The sequence below is a fragment of the Melozone crissalis genome, unplaced genomic scaffold, assembly GCF_028551555.1.
Source record: "Melozone crissalis strain CALT ecotype California unplaced genomic scaffold, PUWL_Pcris_2 ptg000537l_1, whole genome shotgun sequence".
In the NCBI taxonomy this organism is placed as follows: Eukaryota; Metazoa; Chordata; class Aves; order Passeriformes; family Passerellidae; genus Melozone; species Melozone crissalis.
The window spans coordinates 235672-255443 of NW_026536235.1; the positions used below are offsets into that span (position 1 = coordinate 235672).

The 19772-nt window shown below is 48.3% G+C and overlaps 1 long non-coding RNA gene across 1 annotated transcript; it reads right to left on the bottom strand.

Annotated features, from left to right (window-relative positions):
* Nucleotides 1–7488: 7488 nt before the first annotated feature.
* Nucleotides 7489–8547, bottom strand: LOC128950276 (uncharacterized). The gene is made up of 4 exons (XR_008484334.1): nucleotides 8474–8547; nucleotides 8198–8233; nucleotides 7773–7799; nucleotides 7489–7523 (listed from the first exon to the last, which is right to left on the bottom strand). It is a non-coding gene; the product is annotated as an uncharacterized LOC128950276 (long non-coding RNA).
* Between the last annotated feature and the right edge of the window lie 11225 nt (nucleotides 8548–19772).

Here is a 19772-nt window from a genome sequence, read left to right on the forward strand (position 1 = left end):
AGGGTTGCTGTAGCTGGGCCACTGCATGTTCCAGGTGGGAGGAGGCTGGATACGGCCCGGCTGCCCCCTCCCTCTCCCATTTCCCTGAGGCCTGGATCTGCATTCCTAAGCTAAATGCCCCTTCCTTCCACATGCCCAGCATGGTCCCCCAAGTCCCCCTTGGCATGGTAGAGCAGCTGCTGATAGGCGTCTTGGCTGGGGGCAGTTTACTGCCAAGTGGCCTGCCTGGCCACACTTAAGGCATGCCATTACACTGGTTATTGCAGTGTGGACTGCTGCTTGGATGGGAGCTAGATGTTCCTCCTTTGCAACGTGTCTGATCATGGCAGCTATATTAAACCCCTGCGGTAGTGATCTTAAAATGTCCTTGGTGGCTGAGTTGCATTGCTGGCGTAGGCATTCTGCCAGCACAGGACCCTTCGCCTCTGGGGGTAATGCAGAGGAATCTAATGCTGCCTGAAGATGGTCCACGAACTGAGTGAAGCTCTCACTCTCACTCTGTTTTATAGAGGACCATGGGGAGGGTTTGGCTATTACTTTGGAGGCAACACGGATGGCTTCTCGGGCAGCACGGGTTGTTGTCATAACCTCATGGGCCCGCAGGCCCTCAGCCTGCACCTGGGGGGTGATCATAGTGGGGTCTGTTCCCATTAGCCTCTGTATGCTGGAGCTGTGCAGTGGATGGTCAGCTCCGGTTACCAAGGCTAGCTGCTTTATGCAGTTGTCCTCCCACTCTTGTTTAAAAACGATCATCCCTGCCCCATCGAAAATCATTCTGCATGTCTGCTTAATATCAAAGGGTAGCATGTCGTCCCCTCCAAAAACGCTGTCAATGACTGTGGAAACCATGGCAGAATTAATTCCCTTGTCTGCAATCGCTTTAATAATTGCCTGTACGTCTTTCAGATTTACTGGGGAATAGGTTCTTTGATTTCCGCCTGCCCCCCCCACACGGACCGGGAACACCAGAGTGGCAGATGGAGTCCACTCCGCGTACACTATTTTTATTTTCCGCCAGTCTCTAAGTGGGGTTCGGTCTTTCTCTGATAACCCCTTCACTCACGCGGGAGCGCTGTGACTAGTGACCTTATATGCCGCTGCTCTCTTTCTGTTAAAACTAGAATCCAAGTCGGAATCCTCCGATGCCCTCTTGAGCTCAGAGCTCGAGTCAGAGTCCAAGCCGGAAGTCAACTGGCCGGACATTTCTGGGCTGCTCTGCCTTTTTCTCGGGTTCTGACCCCGCCCCTTCCTGCGGGGGTCAGGCTGTTCCCTCTGCCTGGGGTCCCCCCACCTCTTGCTGGGGGAGGTCTTTGCCCTATAAGGACCTAATTTGAATTGAGCCCTCTGATTGGTCTTACGCTCCTCCGCGGGGGCCGCCCCTTCTCCCCGCTCGCCCGCGCATGTGTTGTTAAGCAGGCTGACTCTATTTCCACCCTCTGCATCTTCCTTCCCACCCTGAACGGCGCCATTTACAAACGCATAGGGTGGGGGGGCGTTTTTATCGATCCCTATGGGGCCTGACAATCAGGCCGCGTTCCGCGTCTCCTCCATGAGCCATGAGCCCCTGCCAAAATGCCCGCGCGTGTTCCCCCCCTCCGATGGTAAGTCCGCTCGCTGAGGGGGTTCCGGCGTTTGCGCCTCCGCGCGCTCGCCCGGGTCAAGATCCTTCGCGGTTTGCGTCGCCGCGCCCACCCCCAGCTGCGGCATGGCTAATAAACAAGGTCGCGCGGCTTTCCAGGTTTCTTGCTCTTGTCGAGCTTTTTGCAGAGCCTGGATAACTCTGCCCCACGATTTTAGGGCTTTCGCTGAGCCTGAGGACGTAGCTTCCCCGGCCAGAGCTTTTGTACAATTATCCCACACCCCCGAATGAAAGATATCCACAGGGCTTACTATAGCCCCAAGCTTCATCAGTCTCGGCAATGCAAGACTTAAATCTTTAGGCTTACACTCAATACCCCATTGTGGATGCATCTGAGTTACGACCTTCGCTATTGCCTCCATGGTCCACGCTGGTCCAGGGGCGTACCCCCTGCTGCAGACAGTCCCGCCGCTGCAGCCACCGTCCTCTGTCCAGGCGAATTCCCGTTCCCCGAGCTTCTTCCCAGGTGTCGGCACCAGTTGTTGCCTTCTGATATAAGGCAAGGCAACCTGGTTTCGAGGAACAGCACGGCGACCCAAACTCTTCAGGGTCGCTCGGGCCAAAGAGTACGCAGACACCAATGTGGTGGACGATCTATAGCCTTTATAATCTCTTTTCGTGGGGTTTTATAGTCTAAGAGGTCTCTCTACGTCAGAGGGGGTCTGCAGTACCATCTATGGTTAGTAAGGAGTGGAAAGTTACTAGCATTACTATCGTTAGGGGGGCTACATTCCTAGTTACACTCCTAGGGTGATCTCTTATCTTAAGGGATTAGGGGAAAAGGAGTCCTGACGCTTTCCGTCACATCGCATGATCTTTCGATCGCCTGTCCCTATCTACCACATCGGTCCCCTCGCAGGAGTCCAGAACCGTGGTGCTCGGAGGGCCACAGATGCTTTGGGGCTCTGCGCTGTCGGGCCCCGTTGCACACACACTCCTTTTGCTTGCCTCCTACTCCTGCCTCCGGCTTTACTGACTGATGCTCCTCCACACTGTTTGGTCCTAGGCTGCTGCCGACCGCTCCAGATAGGGCCAGATATCCCGGAGGCCCTCAGTCCTCTTCGGGTGTGGCCTGTCCCGGACCAGTCCCCAAGACTGGTATGAAAGGCACGTGATCAGCTCTTTAGTGATTTCAGCTTTACTGGAAACAGTCTAGGTAGGGGACCCATGGGGTGTGCGCACACCACCGCTCCTCCCGAGACGGCGAGGAGGAGGAGGAGGAGGTCAGCTCCATCGTCCAGCAGAGCTGGATCTTCTTTCCTCACAAGAGTCTCTGAGTAGGTGCCTCTTGGCATCAGGTTCATAGTCTTTATACTGCTCTTGGCCCGCTCTGGTTAGGCTGACGAAGGTGAAAAGTTTTGACAAGGGTCTTTGATACTGTCTTATGTTCTCTCTGTTTAGAGGTGTTATTTTGATTCTTTATTTGCATGGTTGGTCATTGTTTTAGGGATTTTTGGTATGTAATCCTTTTCTGCTAAGTCCTATGGGAGTTTCATATTTGCTTATTAGGTGACATAATCATCTTCTTTATGGTCTCGGATCCTTCACCATTTTAGATACGAGTGGGAGCAGCGGGGGTAATACCCAACAGTAAGGAGATTTATATAATTATAAAACCTTTAACAAGCAATTAAAAGTAACATTGGAACTTTACATAACTATAAAACATTAAACAAACAATCTAGAACTGTCATTGGAACTTTATATTAACTCCTTGAACAATGTATTCTCTACAACACTGTGGGAAGTTGTGGAACCAAGGGGATCATTGTGGCACTGTTGGGGCCCATGGAACCAAGGAGCCAGTGTGGAAACCAGAGGCCACTGTGAGCCTGTGGGTTGTAACAACCCAGAACACTGAAATGCTGGAGGCAACCAAAGGCTCCTTTACTCGTGTTTGGTGCACTGGTGAAACACCAGCCAGATATGCACAAGAGGTCAAAATGACACAAAATTTTACTGGCAAAGTACTAAAAATCAAAAAACTTTGGAAGAGGTTTCAATGCAACATCCAATTACACAGAAAACATTTATCATAGCAGTAACTTCATTAACTTAGCTCATTTCACCTAGAAACCTTTAAACACGTAAGCTGTTGAGGTACCCAAAAATGTTCTATATAAAGAGCATTAGAAGGAGAAAAAAGAGAGACAGAAAGACAGAAGCTCTATAGAAAGACATGCATGTGACTATCAGTTCCTAGGGTTCCAGCGTGGGTGAGACACAAACCCCAGGAGAAGGCAGAGTCCATACCAGGGGCTGACCTTTTGCTTGGTGTTTTTAAGCCCCCAGGCCTTTGTGAGCCTCCCCCCAGGTGGGATTTCGGATTGCTCGGGCAATCAGGGCTGGGTTAGCTCTGTCCCCACTGTGTGACTGATTGACAGCTCATCCCACGGTGTCTCAGGACATTGATCTCATCCAGCCTCTGACCCAGTGACCATGGTGACACCGGGAAACCCCATGCAACCATGGGTCGGTCAGTTGTGACCAGGTGGGTCCAAGGACACAATGGTGACACTGGGGAACCTCATGGAACCATGGGTCAGTTGTGACAATGTGGGTCTGTTCAAGATTGCAATGCAAGACGTTTTCTATTACCATCTGTATGGCAGATTATCTTTTGTCAAGTGGGCAGTTTGCCTTATCTCTCTCTTTGAGTGGCCACAATGACTCCTCCCTCATGAGAGGACATCTGCTGATAACAGACTACTGAATGTCTCTGCATGACTGATAAGAACTATAACATCCCATTGTGAGATGTGAGCCCAGAGGGAGGAGCCAAGCATTGCTACCCAGATATAATCCAGAGGTTGTTGAGACACCAGCACAGCTTTCTCCATGGGATTCCCCAGAGGAACAGCAGCTGTCTCTTCTCCCATTGAGTCTTCGGAGGAAGAATACATCCTTCTCTACAGATCCCCCTTGCTCCAACAGAACCACACCTGACACTTCAGGAGGGCTGCAGCCACATTTCCAATTGGACTGCCACCAACACCCTGACCCACAGGGTGTCAGGTTGGGTTCTGACTCTGTCAGTGTTGTTCTAGTGTACTGCACTGTTTATTTTATCCTTTTATTTTTTTCCCTTTCCCTGTTAAAGAACTGTTATTTCCTGCTCCCATATTTTTGCCTGAGAGCCCCTTAATTTAAAATTTATAGCAATTGAGAGGGGTGGGGAGGATTTACATTCTCCATTTCAGGGGTGGCTCCTGCCTTCCTTAGCAGACTCCTGTCTTTGCAAAACAAGACAGTATTGATCACATTGACCGGGTCAATGCTGTGGGTATTGATCACCATGAGAGGGTCAATGCTGTGGGTATTGATCACACTGACAGGGTCAATGCTGTGGGTATTGATCACAATGAGAGGGTCAATGCTGGTTCTGCTGTACGGGACACACTCTTGGGGTGGGCACTGGTCCCACTTTGAATAAATGTTGGGCAGGATGAAAGTTTTACAAGGAACTCTCACAGATATGTATGCATGGCAGAATGATTTTTAAATGTAGAATCTGATGAAGGAATAGAAATGAAAGCAAGTTTTGATATAGAAGAAAAGAATTACCGAGCCAGTCTTACTGGATAACCAAGAAGGCAAAGAGTGTGTTTGTTAGAAGGGGTTTTTATGACTTAGAGCAAAGAATAAACCCACCTCAAACAAGAAGATGTTTTTACCAAGCAGGAAGATAGCACAGGCAAACAAGGCAGCAAAGCTGCAAGTAGAAAAAAGGTCTCAGAATTTTCCACTGCAAGAAAACTGAAAAACAACTTCTAGTCTAAAATGTGATGTACTAACTTTTAGTGATTGGAGAACAGTAACATGAATATGGTAATTGTAGTCGTTATGATAGCCTATAGATAACAGTTAAGGTATAGATTGGGTCTACTGTATAAAGATGCTCAGAAAAGAAGAGTATATAATATAATAACAGTAAACAAATATAATAAATAGATAAGAAAATATATCATAGAACTCTTTTCGGAAATATATAACTAAAAATATAAAATATACATATGTTAAAATAATAGCAAGAAATTAAAATAAAAAATACATTAAAAATAAAAAATAAAATAAAAATATATTATTAAAATACAATAATTCTTTAAAAATATAATAAAGGTATATAATATATGCAAAACCAAAGTGTCTCCAGGCCTGCCTGCAGCTGGAGCTGACTGCTGTGGGCACAGCTCAGTCACCCATGGCCCTGGACTGCTGTGACACCTTGGATGGAATAAACTGCATTTTCTGTACAATAAACTGCATTTTGTACACAATAAAGTGCCTTTTGGGTACAATAAACTACATTTTGTTTACAACAAACTGCATTTTGGATACTATAAACTGTATTTTCTATACAATAAACTGCATTTTGTGTACACTAAACTGCATTTTGGAGAGCAGCCTGGAGTCCCACATCCCTCATTCAGCTCTCACAGGTGTGGGTGATGAAGATGAAGCTGATGATGATGATGATGATGGTGTGAGCAGTGTCATGGTGACGCTGTCAGTGGTGTTGGATGAGGAGGATGTTGATGATGGATGTCACCATAGTGTGGGTGCTGGGATATGTGATGATGATGATGATGATGATGATGATGATGATGATGATGATGAAGAAGATGCTGTGAGCAGTGTCCCAGCCTGTCCTGCCCAGGAAGGTAGAGGCAGCCCTGGGAGGCCCAGAGTGGCTCCACTCATGGTGGAAAAGAAACCAGAGACCCCCAGGGCTGGGTGAGGGGGGGCAGACACAGGGACAGACAGGCAGACAGGGGATAGACACAGGGACAGACAGAGGGACAGACAGACATAGGGACGGGGAAGAGACACAGGGACCGGGACAGACACAGGGACAGACAGAAGGACAGACAGAGGGACAGGGGCATGAGCACACACCCATCCATATGAGAAAAGCACCCATGAACACACAGAGTTGCTTTGCTGAAGGGTTTATTGATTATTGATAATTGATTGTTGATTATCAATCATTGATTATCAATTATCGATTATCGATTGTTCCAGGGCCATAACTAGGCTCCCAGGGCGCCTCTCCAGGGATGATCAAATCCTGATGGCCTGACAGGGACAGGAGCTGAGTGTGACCCCAGGGTGACCCCAGGGTGACCACAGTGTGTCTCCAGAGCCCCCCAGAGATATCCAACCCCCCCAGAGCCCCCCAGGACCATCCCAAACTGGGGCAGGCTGGGGGGCACTGGGGGCTCTGGGATGTCCTCAGTGCCATCCCCAGCACAGAGGATGCTCTGAGCCCAGCACTGGTCTATACTGGGATGCACTGGGGTGCACTGGGATGCACACTGGTCTATACTGGTCCATATTGGGATGCCCCCAGTGCCATCCCCAGCACAGCTCCAGGTACCCACCTCAGCCCTCTGCACTCTGAAGCCTTTGGGTTTCTGCAGAGAGGGGGCAGAGGGCCCCGGGGTCACCACAGGGTCACCGGGGTCACTGCGAGGTCACCAGCCCAGCCGGGCGGGGGGCTCAACTAACCCCCTGTATCCCCCAGTTCCCCCCAGGTCCCCTCATTCCATCCCAGTCCATCCCAGTTCCCCCCAACTCCCCCCAGTCCATCCAAGTTCCCCCCCTAGTTACCCCAGTTCCCCCTAGTCCATTCCAGTCCATCCCAGTATCTCCCAGTTCCCCCCAGTAATCCCTAATTCTGCTCAGTTCATCCCAGTATTCCCCAGTTCCCCCAGTATCCCCCAGTTCATCCCAGTATCTCCCAGTCCATCCCAGTTCCTCCCCAGCCCATCTCAGTATCCCCAGCCTATCCCAGTCCATCCCAGTCCATTCCATTTCCCCCAGTCCATCGCAGTTCCCCCAGTCTCACATTGATGCAGCCTCGAATGCCTCCCACGATCCCGGACTGCAGGGGCAGATCAAAGGGGATTTGAGATTGGGATTTGGGGTTTGGGGGATTTTGGATTATGGATTTGGGGATTTGGGATTTGGGAATTTAGGAGTTTGGGGATTTGGTGGATTAGGGATTGGGGATTTGGGGATTGAGGGATTTGGGGATTTGGGGATTTTGGGGGTTTGGGGGATTTGGGGGGTTTGGGGATTTGGGGGCTGTACTGGGATGTCCTGGGCTATACTGGGCTATACTGATACCCACCTGGCCATCACCAATGCCACCGATTTGCTGTGGGGAGAGCAGGAGATGTCCCCAACATCACTGGGGTGTCCCCCATTGCCCCCCATTGTTCCCCATTGCCCCCAGTGCCCCCCATTGCTCCCCAGTGCCCCCCTAGTCCATCCCAGTATCTTCCAGTCAATCCCAGTGCCCCCAGAACATCCCAGTCCATCCCAGTGCTCCCAGTCCATTCCAGTTCACCTAGTCCATCCCAGTCCATCCCAGTTTCCCCAGTCCATCCCAGTCCATTCCAGTGCCCCCAGTCCATCCCAGTCCATTCCAGTGCCCCCCAGTCCATCCCAGTCCATCCCAGTGCTCCCCAGTCCATCCCAGTCCATCCCAGTTCATCTCAGTTCATCCCAGTCCATCAAAGTCCATCCCAGTACCCCCAGTGCCCCCAGTCTCACTCCAGCACAGATCACTCCGCTGCCCTCCATGTTGGCCTGGGCAGGGATAGCAAAGTTTGGTCAGGGGATGGGATGAGGCGCCCCAAAAGGATGGGATGGGATCAATGGGCGGGGATGGAATGGGATCAATGGGATCAATAGAATGGGATGGGGTGGGATTAAGGATGGGATCGGGAATCCCAAAGGAATGGGATGGGATCCATGGGATGGATGGGATGGGATTTTTGGGGAGACCCCAGCCCTGAGCCCAGCCCGGGGCCCTGCAGCCCCCCTCACCTGGCTCTGAGCTGGCAGGCACAGAAGGATGGAGAAGAGCAGGGCCACGCTGAGCACAGCCACCTTCATCTTCCTCTGGCTCTGGGCAGTGCTGCCTGAGGCTGCAGCAGGTGAGGAGCACCTTTATCCCTGCCGGGGCTCCTCCCTGCACCCTCCCTGCCAGCCCCAGGCGAAAGCCCGGCTTGGCACAACCCCCAGCCCGGGCCACAAGCCCAGCCCTGGCACAGAGCCCATCCCACCCCACCTGTGGCACGGATCCAGCCCCCTCGCCCGGCATCCCTCCAGCTTCCTGCACGGGGCAGCTGCCCCTGGAAGGGCCCAGGCACCTGGGGGGCCAAGGGGGGCAGGCAGGGAGCCAAAGGCACCTGGGCACCCTGTGGGGACAACCCCCAGTCCAACGCAATCCATCCTCCAACAGCTCCCCAGTCTCGGGGTTTTGCTGCTAAGGGTGACCCCAGATGTGGCACAAAGTATCTTTTCCCATCCTGGCAGTCAGAGGAGTCAGAGCTCTTCATTTCTCGTTCCTGAGGTTGTTTATTGTTTTTTATCTATAAAATTCTTTCTCTGCCTGCCCAGGTCCACTCAGCAAGACAGTCCAGACACTCTACCTCCTTTGGGGTGATGTTATATTTTTATATATTTTTATTTATACTTTATATATTTATATATTTTATAGATATTTATATATTACTATTTACACATATTTTATATGTTACAATTTTTACATATTTTTACATATTTATATATATCTTATATTTGTATTTTATTAATATATATTTTTTTATATTTATAGACATAATGTTTTTATCTATTTATGTATTCTATTTTGTATATATTTATACATATTTATATATATTTATATTTTATTTATATATTTATTTATAATTATATAATATTTATTTATCTATTTGTTTATTTATGTATTTTAGATTTCTATTTTTTTGAAAACTACGTGTAAAATATTTAAAATTCCTTCCCAATACCCATCACCTACATTAGACAGTGAGCTTCTATCCTAAACTAACCCAAAAGTGCCGCCATCACCCAGACGATGGACGCCAAGAAGAAGAAGAAGGACAAAGGCCGGACACACCCAGATCCCCCCATCTTGCCCCCTGAACCCCCACTCTAAAAACCCCAAAATTCTCCATTTTCACCCTGTGACAAATTCACTCGCATTCCACTCAAACTCTCTTGCCTTGTAATTCTTCCCATCAAGGTGGGGATTTGATCCAAGGGTCACAATCCCAGTCCCAGCTGTCCTGGGCTCTGTGCCCAGGGCTCTGAGCCCCCCTTGAGCCATCCAAGACAGACAGACGGACATGCTGGGGCCTGACAGCCCAGGAGAGATCCCCTGCCTGCCCCACTGTCCAACCCAGCCCAACTGGATCCTGCTGGATCCCCCAATACAACCCTGCTGGATCCCCCAATCCAACCCTGCTGGATCCCCCAATCCAATCCTGCTGGATCTCCAAATCCTGCTGGATCTCCAAATCCAATCCTGCTGGATCCCCCCAGTCCTGATGGATCCCCCCAATTCTGATGGATCCCCCGAATCCCACTGGATCCAATCCAATCCTGCTAAATCCTCCAATCCAACCCTTCTGGATCCCCCAATCCAATCCTGCTGGATCCCCCAATCCAATCCTGCTCCTGTGCGCCATGGAGAGAGATTTGGGGATATGAGTCTAATTTTATTGTGGGATACAATAAATACATAATAATATATTGGGGACATATCATTATATATTTTTAGATTTTCAATATTATTAATATTAAAGTATTATTATTTATTAAAATTTTAAATCCTATAATAACTATTATAATGTATATTAAATTATATAGTATACATATTTTATTAATATAAAATTATATACTACTGAATTATATAATTATAAATGATATCTCTTATTTATTAAATTATTATGATCGTTTAACTATCATTAATATCATCTATAATTAAATTATCAATATTATTACTATTAAAATGTACTATACTATAAATAACAAATATATAATATTTATTAGATATAATAAACATAATCATTAGATATTTTTATAATTAATATATATTTATCTATAAAAATATATATTAAATTTACATAGAATCATCTATATAATATATAGATTTATAACTATATATTATTTTAATAAATATAATAAATACTTTTAACACTACTAATATAATAGATATATAATAATATCCCATTTCAGGGAGACCAGCAATGTGTGCTGCAATGATTGGGTAACAATCACACACACAAATTTATGCAAATAAATAATAAATATGCTAAATAAATAGATAAATAAATAAAATATAATTAATAGATGCAAATAAATATTAAATATGCAAATAAATACATTTGGCAGAGTTTAATGAGATTTTCTTTTTCTGCTGAACCTGTCTCATTTAATCTCCTTGCAATCCAGGTCTAATTTTCACAGCTCCCTTTGCTTTTGCCATCCTGGTATCAAATCTCTGCTGTTCCCCAGGCCCAGAGTCCATCCCCTGCCTGGTGTCCCCCAACATACCAACAGCTCCCAGAGCCCCAGGGCTGGCCCTGAGCAGGGCTCCCCTTCCTGCCCGAGGCTCCAGCCCAGCCCTGAGCCCTGGCAGGGGGAAAAATGGGATTTTATTATTGGCTTTGGGCAAATATTCACATGGAAATTGTATGTGCTGTGTCAGAAAGTTGTGCTGGGTTAACTTTTTAGTAGTTTGGTAAATCTAATTTTAGGGTAAAACATAATGTTAAAATAGAAACTCTGCTATGTGAGATACTTTTTTTAAAGAAAGGACTTGCACTGAGATAGCAGCTACAGGACACCTAAATCTTTCAGAGAATTTATTGGTTTCTTATCATAAAAAATGAACTTTTTCCCACCTTGAATGTGCTGTTAAAATTCAGAGGAAGAGGCTGACACTGACCAGACAGAATCGTGTGTTTGAATGGAATTTATGCATCATGTATGAGGGGTATGAATATGCAGCAGGTTATTGCTTTTAAGGGTTAATCCTCTGTTAATGTGGGTCCTTTCTTGTGCTAATTTTGCCCAGAAAAAGGTACCCCGACTGTCCATAACTCTTTGTTTTTATTTTCTCATATTGTCCTAATCCAAATTATCCAAATTATTACTACTCTAACTGCATTGCTATTTTTATAACCATTTTATTACCATTAAACTTTTACAATTTCCAACTCAAGTTCTTTGCAGGGCTTTTCCCCAGGTGGCCCCGAGGGCTCAGAGCAAGGAGAGTCCCTGGCAAAATGCAGTTTATTGTACCCAAAATGTAGTTTATTGTACTCAAAATGCAGTTTATTGTATCCCCACCTCTGGCAGGGCTCCCAGAGCTGCCAGAGCCTCCATTGCCCATGGACACCCAGGGACATTTCCAGGAGATGTTCCCTGCTCGGGGACACTGCTGACACTGTGGGGACCTGGGATGGGACAGGGAGGAAACCCTGCAGGGCCTGTTTGCCTTGGATTGGGGAGTGCCAGCAGTGACCTGGAAGGGTTTAATTTTATCTGTGGGTGCTTTGTGCCTCCTTGGATGGAGAATTGAGCAGCCAGCAGTGACCTGGAAGGTTCCAGAAGGTTTTCCTGTTATCTGTGGGTGCTTTGTGCCTCCTTTGTTGGGGAATTGAGCAGCCAGCAGTGATCTGGAAGGTTTTCCTGTTGTATTTTGGTGCTTTGTGCCTTCTTGGTGCACAATTCAGGAATGGTGTTGGCTCAGGGACATTCCCAGGCCTGCACACCCCAGGGGCCGTTCCAGATTATCCCAGCCTTGGCTCCATGGCCTCTGCACTCACCTGCTCCTGGTTTGGGATCATTGGAAGATGGAAATGTTCCCAGTTTGGTGTCTGGGGCAGGGATGGGCTGGAGAAGTGATCAGGGCGAGGCTGAGGTGCAGTTGGTCCACCCTGGCCTGTGTCCCTGCCTCTCCCTGGCAGCAACCTGGAAAATTCCTGATTTTCCTCTCATCCATCCCGAGGGATTTTTTCCCCACTCAGGTTCCAAATCAGTTCCTGGCCTGGCCATTTTCCCCAGGCTGTGACCACAGGGGGAACAGAGGAGCCTGATCTGCCCACATTTACATCTTCTGAGAGCCTGAATGAGGGATGTGGGACTCCATGCAGCTCTTCAAAATCCAGTTTATTGTCTCCAAAATCCAGTTTATTGTCTGGATTAATAATAACAATAGACCAGTGTGCATCCCAGTGCACCCCAGTGCATCCCAGTATAGACCAGTGCATCCCAGTATAGACCAGTGCTGGGCTCAGAGCATCCTCTGTGCTGGGGATGGCACTGAGGACATCCCAGTACTCCCCAGTGCCCCCCAGTCCCCCCCAGTTTTCCCCAGTTTGGGATAGTCCTGGGGGGCTCTGGAGGGTTTTGGGTGTCTCTGGGGGGCTCTGGAGACACACTGTGGTCACCCTGGGGTCACCCTGGGGTCACACTCAGCTCCTGTTCCTGTCAGGCCATCAGGATTTGATCATCCCTGGAGAGGCGCCCTGGGAGCCTAGGAATGGCCCTGGAACAATCGATAATCGATAATTGATAATCAATGATTGATAATCAACAATCAATTATCAATAATCAATAAACTCTTCAGCAAAGCAACTCTGTGTGTTCATGGGTGCTTTTCTCATATGGATGGGTGTGTGCTCATGCCCCTGTCCCTCTGTCTGTCCCTGTGTCTGTGTCTGTCCCCTGTCTGTGTGTGTCCCTCTGTCTGTCCCTGTGTCGGTCCGCTGTCCGTCTGTCTGTCCCTGTGTCTGTCCCCTCTCCATGTATCTGTCCCTGTCCCTGTCCCTGTGTCTTTTCCCTGTCCCTGCATCTTTTCCCTGTCCCTATGTCTGTCCATCTGTCTGTCCCTGTGTCTGTCCCCAGTCCATCTCTGTCCCTGTGTCTGTCCCCTGTCCGTCTCTGTCCCTGTGTCTGTCCCTGTGTCTGTCCCCTGTCCGTCTGTCTGTCCCATGTCCCTGTCCCCCCTCACCCAGCCCTGGGGGTCTCTGGTTTCTCCCCCACCCTGAGCGAAGCCACTCTGGGCCTCCCAGGGCTCCCTCTGTCTTCCTGGGCAGGGCAGGCTGGGACACTGCTCACAGTGCCTTCATCATCATCATCATCATCATCACATATCCCAGCACCCACACTATGGTGACATCCATCACCAACATCCTCCTCATCCAACACCACTGACAGCGTCACCATGACACTGCTCACACCATCATCATCATCATCAGCTGCATCTTCATCACCCACACCTGTAAGAGCCTGAATGAGGGATGTGGGACTCCAGGCTGCTCTCCAAAATGCAGTTTATTGTATACAAAATGCAGTTTATTAAATACAAATGCAGTTTATTGTATGCAAAATGCAGTTTATTCCATCCAAGGTGTCACAGCAGTCTAGGGCGTGGGTGACAGAGCTGTGCTCGCAGCTGTCAGCTCCAGCTGCAGACAGGCCTGGAGACCCTTTGGTTTTGCATATATTATATACTTTTATAATATATTTTTAATTTATTTTTATTTTATTTCAATATATTTTTATTTTATTTTTAAATTTTTTAGAACTTGTTTTATTTACTTATTTATTATTTTAATTTATTACTATTTATTTTAATATATTTAAAAAATATTTTTAGTTATATATTTCAGATAAGAGTTTTATTATATATTTTCTTATATATTTATTATATATATATACTTTTATTATATTATATACTCTTCTGAGCATCTTTATACAGTAGACCCAATCTATACCTTAACTGTTATCTATAGGCTATCATAACGACTACAATTACCATATTCATGTTACTGTTCTCCAATCACTAAAAGTTAGTACATCACATTTTAGACTAGAAGTTGTTTTTCAGTTTTCTTGCAGTGGAAAATTCTGAGACCTTTTTTCTACTTGCAGCTTTGCTGCCTTGTTTGCCTGTGCTATCTTCCTGCTTGGTAAAAACATCTTCTTGTTTGAGGTGGGTTTATTCTTTGCTCTAAGTCATAAAAACCCCTTCTAACAAACACACTCTTTGCCTTCTTGGTTATCCAGTAAGACTGGCTCGGTAATTCTTTTCTTCTATATCAAAACTTGCTTTCATTTCTATTCCTTCATCAGATTCTACATTTAAAAATCATTCTGCCATGCATACATATCTGTGAGAGTTCCTTGTAAAACTTTCATCCTGCCCAACATTTATTCAAAGTGGGACCAGTGCCCACCCCAAGAGTGTGTCCCGTACAGCAGAACCAGCATTGACCCTCTCATTGTGATCAATACCCACAGCATTGACCCTGTCAGTGTGATCAATACCCACAGCATTGACCCTCTCATGGTGATCAATACCCACAGCATTGATCCGGTCAATGTGATCAATACTGTCTTGTTTTGCAAAGACAGGAGTCTGCTAAGGAAGGCAGGAGCCACCCCTGAAATGGAGAATGTAAATCCTCCCCACCCCTCTCAATTGCTATAAATTTTAAATTAAGGGGCTCTCAGGCAAAAATATGGGAGCAGGAAATAACAGTTCTTTAACAGGGAAAGGGAAAAAAATAAAAGGATAAAATAAACAGTGCAGTACACTAGAACAACACTGACAGAGTCAGAACCCAACCTGACACCCTGTGGGTCAGGGTGTTGGTGGCAGTCCAATTGGAAATGTGGCTGCAGCCCTCCTGAAGTGTCAGGTGTGGTTCTGTTGGAGCAAGGGGGATCTGTAGAGAAGGATGTATTCTTCCTCCGAAGACTCAATGGGAGAAGAGACAGCTGCTGTTCCTCTGGGGAATCCCATGGAGAAAGCTGTGCTGGTGTCTCAACAACCTCTGGATTATATCTGGGTAGCAATGCTTGGCTCCTCCCTCTGGGCTCACATCTCACAATGGGATGTTATAGTTCTTATCAGTCATGCAGAGACATTCAGTAGTCTGTTATCAGCAGATGTCCTCTCATGAGGGAGGAGTCATTGTGGCCACTCAAAGAGAGAGATAAGGCAAACTGCCCACTTGACAAAAGATAATCTGCCATACAGATGGTAATAGAAAACGTCTTGCATTGCAATCTTGAACAGACCCACATTGTCACAACTGACCCATGGTTCCATGAGGTTCCCCAGTGTCACCATTGTGTCCTTGGACCCACCTGGTCACAACTGACCGACCCATGGTTGCATGGGGTTTCCCGGTGTCACCATGGTCACTGGGTCAGAGGCTGGATGAGATCAATGTCCTGAGACACCGTGGGATGAGCTGTCAATCAGTCACACAGTGGGGACAGAGCTAACCCAGCCCTGATTGCCCGAGCAATCCGAAATCCCACCTGGGGGGAGGCTCACAAAGGCCTGGGGGCTTAAAAACACCAAGCAAAAGGTCAGCCCCTGGTATGGACTCTGCCTTCTCCTGGGGTTTGTGTCTCACCCACGCTGGAACCCTAGGAACTGATAGTCACATGCATGTCTTTCTATAGAGCTTCTGTCTTTCTGTCTCTCTTTTTTCTCCTTCTAATGCTCTTTATATAGAACATTTTTGGGTACCTCAACAGCTTACGTGTTTAAAGGTTTCTAGGTGAAATGAGCTAAGTTAATGAAGTTACTGCTATGATAAATGTTTTCTGTGTAATTGGATGTTGCATTGAAACCTCTTCCAAAGTTTTTTGATTTTTAGTACTTTGCCAGTAAAATTTTGTGTCATTTTGACCTCTTGTGCATATCTGGCTGGTGTTTCACCAGTGCACCAAACACGAGTAAAGGAGCCTTTGGTTGCCTCCAGCATTTCAGTGTTCTGGGTTGTTACAACCCACAGGCTCACAGTGGCCTCTGGTTTCCACACTGGCTCCTTGGTTCCATGGGCCCCAACAGTGCCACAATGATCCCCTTGGTTCCACAACGTCCCACAGTGTTGTAGAGAATACATTGTTCAAGGAGTTAATATAAAGTTCCAATGACAGTTCTAGATTGTTTGTTTAATGTTTTATAGTTATGTAAAGTTCCAATGTTACTTTTAATTGCTTGTTAAAGGTTTTATAATTATATAAATCTCCTTACTGTTGGGTATTACCCCCGCTGCTCCCACTCGTATCTAAAATGGTGAAGGATCCGAGACCATAAAGAAGATGATTATGTCACCTAATAAGCAAATATGAAACTCCCATAGGACTTAGCAGAAAAGGATTACATACCAAAAATCCCTAAAACAATGACCAACCATGCAAATAAAGAATCAAAATAACACCTCTAAACAGAGAGAACATAAGACAGTATCAAAGACCCTTGTCAAAACTTTTCACCTTCGTCAGCCTAACCAGAGCGGGCCAAGAGCAGTATAAAGACTATGAACCTGATGCCAAGAGGCACCTACTCAGAGACTCTTGTGAGGAAAGAAGATCCAGCTCTGCTGGACGATGGAGCTGACCTCCTCCTCCTCCTCCTCGCCGTCTCGGGAGGAGCGGTGGTGTGCGCACACCCCATGGGTCCCCTACCTAGACTGTTTCCAGTAAAGCTGAAATCACTAAAGAGCTGATCACGTGCCTTTCATACCAGTCTTGGGGACTGGTCCGGGACAGGCCACACCCGAAGAGGACTGAGGGCCTCCGGGATATCTGGCCCTATCTGGAGCGGTTGGCAGCAGCCTAGGACCAAACAGTGTGGAGGAGCATCAGTCAGTAAAGCCAGAGGCAGGAGTAGGAGGCAAGCAAAAGGAGTGTGTGTGCGACAGGGCCCGACAGCTCAGAGCCCCAAAGCATCTGTGGCCCTCCGAGCACCGCGGTTCTGGACCCCTGTGAGGGGACCGGCCACAAACGGAGGGAAGCAAGAGAAGTGTGAGTGAGTGAGTGAGTAAGTGAGTGAGTGAGTGGCCTCCCAGGGGGATAAGGTGGGCCCCCTTCCAGGCGTGCAGAGGAACAAAATGTGAGTGGCACACAAGGGGTTGGCCTTCCCCCTTAAGGCTTGGTAGGCGCCCTCAGGGCGTGCTGAGGGTGGCAGACCCATTGGTGAGTTGGCACACATACCCCGAATGGAGCTCCGGGTGCATGGAGGATCGGGGCAGTGTGAGTCGCACACAATCCCTGGAGTGGGGGGACAAGAGTCCCTACCGGGGTTTGGGGTGCCCCAAGTACAGCAGCAGCACTGAGTAGAGCCAAGAGGGCCCCAGTGCCCAGGGTGGGACGACGGTGCTGGGGGATCAGTGTGCCGTGGGTCAGGTAGAAACTGTAAATCCACTGGAGGCCCCTGGGGAAATTGGGGTCGCAGGGCAGGGCAGGGCTGGGCTCACAGGGCAGGGCAAGGCTGGACCTGCCCCTTCCTCCCCCACACACAAAATGTTTGGAGCCAACAATCTCTTCCAGTCTGTAACAACAGGGAGTGTTGGAGGTGAAATCCCAATTGTGGCCATGGGCACCTGGCTGAGAAGGACAGTTCTTTTCCATAGGAAGGAAAGCACAGAGCCCCAAGGTTTAGAAGGCAGGTGAGAGCCTCAGTAGGCCAAGGCCAGCCAGACTTGTCAGTAATAGCAGATTTTGGATTGAGGGAATTTTGGAGGTGGAAACCCAATCTTGGCCATGGGCACCTTGACAAGCAGGACAGTTCTTTCCCATGGGAAGGAGAGCATGGAGCCTTCCCCAGTGTTTTGGGGACAGATGAGAGGTGACCATTGTGAAAGTACTGCCAGCCAGACTTGTCCTGGTGATATTCCTATGGGAAGAATACCTGGATATAAGGAAATCTGGAGGTGAAATCCCAATTCTGGCCATGGGTGTCTGGAGCAGAAGGACAGTCCTTTTCCATTGGGAAGGGAAGCACAGAGCCCCAGTGGTTTGGCAGCCGATGAGATGTGACCCTCAACATGCAAAGGTCACTTGGACCAGTCAGGCCATCCATGGGAGGCCAAACCAGCCAGACCTATTCTGTGTTCCCTTGGTTTTATGAGGCTCCATAGTGTCACAATGGTACCTTGGATCTATGGGGCTCCGCAGTGTCGTAATGAGGACTTGATTCCATGGGTTCCAGCAGTGTCACAATGGCCTCTTGATTACAAGAACTGCAGTGTCACACTGGCCCCTAGGTTCCATGAGGTCTCACAATGTCACAGTGGCCCCTGGGTGTCATAATGGTCCCAAGGATTCCATGAGTCCTTGCAGTGTCACAATGGTCTCCATGGTTCCCCAGGCCCCACAATGTCACAGGACTCCTCTCTTCCATGAGGTCTGCAATGTCACAATGGCCCTTTGGACCCTGGGTTTTTACTGTGTCACAGTGGTGTCCTCTGGCTCGACAGTGTCACAATGGACCATTGATGACCGGAAGCCAATCTGTGACACCGTGGAGCTTTGGTTCCATGCAGCCCTGCACTGTCACAATGGTCTCCTTTGGTTGCCCAGTGTCACAATGGACCAGTGATGACATGAGGCCCTGCAGTGCCACAATGGACCTTTGGTTCCATGCAGCCCTGCTGTGTCACAATGGCCTCTTGGTTCCATGAGGCCCCACAATATCACAATGATCCTCCCAGGGTCACAATGGTCTCACTGGTTCCATGAGGCCTCGCAGTGTCACAATGCTTTACTTATTCCATGGGGTCTCACAGTGTCACAATGCTCTCCAGGTTTCCATGAGTCCCCTGAGTGTCACAATGGTCTCTGTGATTCTGTGGTGCCTCTCAGTGTCGCAATGGCCCCTTGGATCCATGACAGCCCAAAGTGTCATAATGGTCTCCATGGTTCCATGAGGCCCAGCAATGTCACAGTGGTCTCCATGATTCCATGAGGCCTCACAGTGTCACAATGATCCCTTGGTCTCACAGGGCCCCACAGTGTCACAAGGGTCCCTTGGTTCCATGGCCCTGTGCTGCTGCATTACCCTCTCCCCTTCTCAGGCCGTCCTGCCAGCTGCGAAATGCTCCTTGGGCTTTGGCCTTGGCCAACAGCCCCTGGGCTCAGCTCCTCTGCAGCTCATCACACACTGTCTGCTCCAGGCACTGCTGCTCCCCAACCAGCTCCTGGTTGCTGTAGGAGCAGCCCTGGGAACTGTTTTTGTTCCCTCCGTGGCACAACATCCCTGTTCTCACAGTGCCAAAGAAAACTATTGATGCCAAGTGTGGCCAGGATGAGCCATTGCTGGGACTGAAGCCCCTCTCTTGAGGTCCTGCAAACAGCGCTCCAAAAGGAGCCCTTGGAGCTCTCCTGGGCCAGCAAATCCCTCTGAGTGGGGCCTCTCCCAGCCGGGAACTCTCCCGTTTGCTGCACTCAGGGATCCCAAACAATGACGGAGCCTGGGCCGATCCCCCCACTCCTCCAGGCTCAACCCTTT